The 5311-nt window shown below is 40.3% G+C and overlaps 1 pseudogene; it reads right to left on the bottom strand.

The window, feature by feature from the left end:
- Positions 1-3067: 3067 nt before the first annotated feature.
- Positions 3068-4146, bottom strand: LOC101348488 (tryptophan--tRNA ligase, mitochondrial pseudogene; annotated as a pseudogene).
- Positions 4147-5311: the final 1165 nt, after the last annotated feature.

The following is a 5311-nucleotide window of genomic DNA, read 5'->3' as shown; positions in this document are numbered from 1 at the left end:
AGAAGAAAGGCCTGGCAATCTACTTCCAAAAATCAGCCAATGAAAATCTATGGGTCACAATGATCTGATCCCATTGTGCATGGGGTCACCATGAATAAGGGGCCAATTCCCTGGCAGCTAACAAGTGCCATCAAAATGCCCTGTTAGATGATAATAGCACCAGAAGAGACCCCCAAGGACAAGTATCTTCCATTTGGGAATCAAGTTACAATTGCAATTCACTCCTGTCTTTCCTTATAAATTTCCTACTGCGGAATACATGTTGTTATTGTGATGGGCGTAGGGTAGACAGAGTCTGGAAGGAGGAAATTGTAAAAGATGCTACAAAATGTAGAAGGTTCTAACCTTTATACACCTTTGATAAAGGGCATTTCTTCAAATGGAGATACTGAGATATGTCTTAACTGTGTCTCTGTTGGTGATGGATACAACACAATCAATAAAGTTTCCGCCACCTGAGACACTATGAGGGCTTTACTGCTTTCCTTTTAATGGGCTCTCTGAGACACTTCTTATGATGCTCTTTTTCTAATTAAATTGGATATTTTGACGATGTTAAGTCAGCTTTATTTGTCAGCTGTGGCACTTAATTTAATGCCTTAATTCCCAATTTCAGTGCCATTGGCGAATCATCTTTAAAACGTCAATCACCAAAATGAAAGCTGGAGTCTCCACCTATTACATGCAGCTGAGAAACTTAAAAAGGCCTAACAAATTCTGTTAATAAATGAAATATTTATATTTAGTTGTTTCTGGTTATAAACATTTCAATATACACTTCACCTACAATAAAAGCAGCATAGGCTGAACATGTATTAGAATAGTACGACCTTGAAAATGAAGAAAACAATCCTGCAAAGCCTCTCCAAGAAATATACTCAAATAAATGTGAAAATAAAAGTTTAAAAATCAATAGCTTTATTTTCAAGTAAAATTACATTTTAAAATATTTTTCACATACATTATCTGGTTTCCTCACCACTAATTTTAGAGCAAGAGACATAATCCCCACTTTACAGATGAACAAACTGAAACAAATGGATATTAAGGGACTTGAGCAAGGACAGAGTTAGAGAACTGATTAGAATTCAAACCCAGGTCTTCCATGTTCACATGCAAAATACCATTTTTTATCCCATTCAGATGGAGAACTAGTGATTTGCAATTCTGTTATTTAAGAAATTATCGGGCAATCCTGCACTTCCAAAACATACTGAAAGACTGAATTATCATCTTTAGGGAACCAATGTACAAAAAAAGAAACAAAAATCATCTTTTAATGATTTCATTTATTTATTTGTAATTTATTTGATGTCCATAGTTGAAAATTTCTTACCACTAAAGTGCATTTCACAGGTAACATTCACTTATTCTTTTTTTTTTTTGATAGATCCATCTTTAATTCTGTCATTTTCCAGTAGTCATAACAGGGCTTCTTAGAAAGGAAAAAGAGGCTTGAAGAAAGAGCTCAAGAGGCTCTAAAACTATAGATACCTCGTACCAAGAAAGGATCCAAAAGGCAAAATGTTTCTTTTCCTATAAGCCAGGCTAGCTGCAAAAATTCTAAAAAGGGTTTTTAAATTTGGATTGTGTGATACAGTGTTTTGTGAATTTCTATCTGTTCTGATACAAGAACAACTCTTCTATTTGCTTCTCTTAAGAAACATGGGTAAAAACTCTTTGCCCAATGTACTAATATCTTATGTATAAATGGTGATCATGGTACTCATTGGCAAAAAACTGTACAAGCAATTTCTGTTACAAAGTCAATTTTGCTAACAGGTCCTGGTTTGGTAAGTCAGGATTATAATTTCCATTTTCAGGTGTGGGAAATGGAAGTGTCGGTTTTATGGTGACTTGTTATTAGAGAGACAGAGGTAGAGTGACATGAGAAGCTTCCACTCACCACTGGGAAGGGCTGATTTGTCAGGCCTCACTTTTATTGTTGCCCGGTTGAATATGTTTTGAAGTATCTCCACAAAAAGGAGAGAAAATTTGGGACCTATCTTGGGGATTTTGAAAAGCAAGTGAGACCAAGGTTAGCTGAATCCAGATTTAAAGCAGACGGCTACTGGCTGAGTTGCAGATATAAACAGTATCAGTAGTTCAGGTCTTGTATTTCCAGGACCCAGCTTCAAAGTCAGAAAGTTTAGAGTCTCAAACATGCTGTCCCTCAGGATTTTGTGCTATCTGATGAAAAAAGCACTACTCTTAGGAATAAGCAGTAAAGGTTTTAGTCTTGGATTTGCTCTTTACTTAGTGAGTGATACTGTACAAGCTAATTGTACTCTCTGAGCCTCACTTTCTTCACCTGTAAAATGGCAATTCCTCTCCCATATATTTCACAGGGGTCAGTGAGACTAAACTGAAAGACAAATGCAAGGAATTATTGTTAAGAATATAATCCAGCAGTTTGACCTTTTGCATAATTAACTAATCCAGTTGAAATGATGTAATCTTCTCAGAAGTTCATATCGTGTGTCTCTGAATAATAATAAACAAGTACTACTCACTGGAATGGTTAGTGCGGTCTCAAGGACAACAGCTTAAGCAGCTTACATACAATGAAGCAGGCGCCGTCTTAGTGAAAAATGAACTACAATGATCAACTTATTTTCCTGAGATGTGAATACAAATTGGTCCAAATGGCAACCCAAGGATTATTAGTCTAAGACCTGTACCTATTACTTTTACAAAGGGTTGGGACAAAGTGAGCACCTGTGAGAGTAAGTACTCCAGAGAGAAATACAAGTGATTATCAGCATTGGCCAAATTACTGCTCACCTCTCTCACATTTGTGTAGATAAATTCAGGCTAAGGAGCTCGCCTCAAATAACTGGCGTTTCAGACAGCTTTTTCCCCCCTAGTCATAGCATTTTGTTGAGGGTATTTAGAACATTGCTCTATTTGAAGGCTACAAAGCATTATTCACCAAACGAAGCCAATACTCAGGTCTATCAAATTAAACGTCCCTACTAGAATATTTTGCTTGTGAGGACAGCTGCCGTTATTGAAGTGTATAGACCACACGACATAAAAAAGCCTTTTTGAGATTAGTTAAAAGTTCCTATAGAAATCCCACCAGTTTCTGCACCCCCTGGCACATGGGGTATGCTATCTCATTGGTTTTTGCTGCCCCAAGTTGTAAAACCTTCTCTAAGTGGTCCTTGTCCATCTTCAGTTTTTCAATTTCATTCTTAATTGGAGCAAATTTCTTAATCACAGCATCTGCCACCACCAGCTTCTAGCGAGCAGTGTCGCTACCAGCACTCTGGCGGACCGCATCATCCATGGTGAGTCCGGTCACTGCGGCTTGAACGGCAACTACGTTGGAGACATCCCCTCTGCTGGCTGGGTCGTAGGTGACCTCTGAGTTCAAATCCGTCACAGCCTTGCGGAATTTCTGCACTGTCTCCTCTGGGCTGTCTGTTATTCTGACTGTGGCCAGTTTGTCAGGGTCTGATTTTGACATTTTGGCAGCAGGATCGCGAAGGGATTTTACCTTTTTCATTGACGACAGGCTGGACTTGGACACCGGAAAGAACTCCCCATACTTTTAAAACCTTGTGCTAGATCCTGAACAAGTTCCATGTGCCGGACTTGTTCCTCCCCAACAGGAACGTGTGTGGACTTGTATAGCAGAATGTCAGCTGCCTGAAGCACTGGGTACCTGAGCAGGCCCACAGTTTCGTTGTGTTTCTGCTTGTCAGTCTTTGCCTTCCACTGGTGTAAGTGTTGTAATCGGGGTAGTCTGACCATGCCGGTAAGAATCCAACTTAATTGCGTGTATTCAGACACCTGAGATTGTTGAAAAAGGATGCTTTTCTCTGGATATCTGCCACAGGCCAGAAGAGCAGCAGTCATGTCCAGGATGCGCTGCCGAAGGGTGGCTGGGTCTTGTGAGACAGTGATGGAGTGTAGGTCAGCAATGCTGTACAGCACAGAGCCATACTCGTCCTGTAATCTCACTCAGCTCTCAACAGCTCCCAGGTAATTGCCCAGGTGGGGGATTCCTGTAGGCTGAATGCCAGAAAATATTTGCTTCATGCCATCCTTCTGAGGATCGGGAGCAGTTTTGGTTGCTGTATAAAGTGCCGGGATGAAGCCCCAGCACCCACGCGTCTTCCGCATTAAGTGCAGCGCCATCTTGAGAAGGGCGGAGCTGTCTTTAAAATTCCACTATTCTATCCAAAAGAATATTTAATAAACAGTGTAACATGTTGTTGCTGTTGTTAAGTGCCATCCAGTCGGTTCCGACTCATAGAGACCCTGTGTACAACAGAACAAAACACTGCTGGGTCCTGGGCCATCCTCACAATCGTTGCTATGTGTGAGACCTTTGGTGCAGCCATTGTGTCAGTTCATCTTGTTGAGGGTGTTCCTCTTTTTCACTCATTGCATTAGGCAAATGCAAAAAGGGTGCTCTGCTTTACCAAGCATGATGTCCTTCTCCAGGGACTGGTTCCCCTTGATAACATGTCCAAATTATTTGAGACTGTCTTAGTCATCCAGTGCTCCTATAACAGAATTACCACAAGTGGATGGCCTTAACAAAGAAAAAAGTTTATTCTCTCATAGTCCAGTAGGCTACAAATCCAAATTCAGGGCATCAGCTCCAGGGGAATGCTTTCTTTCTCTGTCAGCTCTGGAGGAAGGTCTTTGTGATGCATCAGTCTTCCCTTGGTCTGGGAGCATCTCAGCACAGGAACCTCAAATCCAAAGGACATGTTCTGCTCCTGGTACTGCTTTCTTGGTGGTAGGAGGTTCCCCTGTGTCTCTGCTCGCTTGTCTCTTTTATATCTCAAAAGATACTGGATTAAGACACTATCTAATCTTGTAGAACTCATCAGTATAACTGCCACTAGTCCATTTTATTAGATCATAGTGATTGAATTTACAACACATAAGGACATCACATCAGATTACAAAATGGTGCGCTATCATACAATACTGTGAATCATGACCCAGCCTAGTTGACAGATATTTTGGGGGGACACAATTCAATCCATGACACACACTAAGTCTCACCATCTTCCCTTCTAGGGAGCATTCTGGCTGTACTTCTTCCAAGACAGATTTGTTCATTCTTCTGGAAGTTCATGGTATATTCAGTATTCTTCACCAGCACCAAAATTCAAATGTATCAATTCTTCTTTGGTCTTCTTTAATCATTGTCCAACTTTGGTGGGCATATGAGGTGATTGAAAATATTATGGCTTGGGTCAGGTGCATCTTAGTTCTCAAAGTGACATCTTTGTTTTTTAACACTTTAAAGAGTTCTTTTGCAGCAGATTTGCCCAGTGTAATGTGT

This window comes from Trichechus manatus, unplaced genomic scaffold (assembly GCF_000243295.1).
Source record: "Trichechus manatus latirostris isolate Lorelei unplaced genomic scaffold, TriManLat1.0 scaffold00010, whole genome shotgun sequence".
In the NCBI taxonomy this organism is placed as follows: domain Eukaryota; kingdom Metazoa; phylum Chordata; class Mammalia; order Sirenia; family Trichechidae; genus Trichechus; species Trichechus manatus.
Note: the sequence above shows the minus strand (reverse complement) of the source record. Positions and strands in the feature narration are given on the sequence as shown.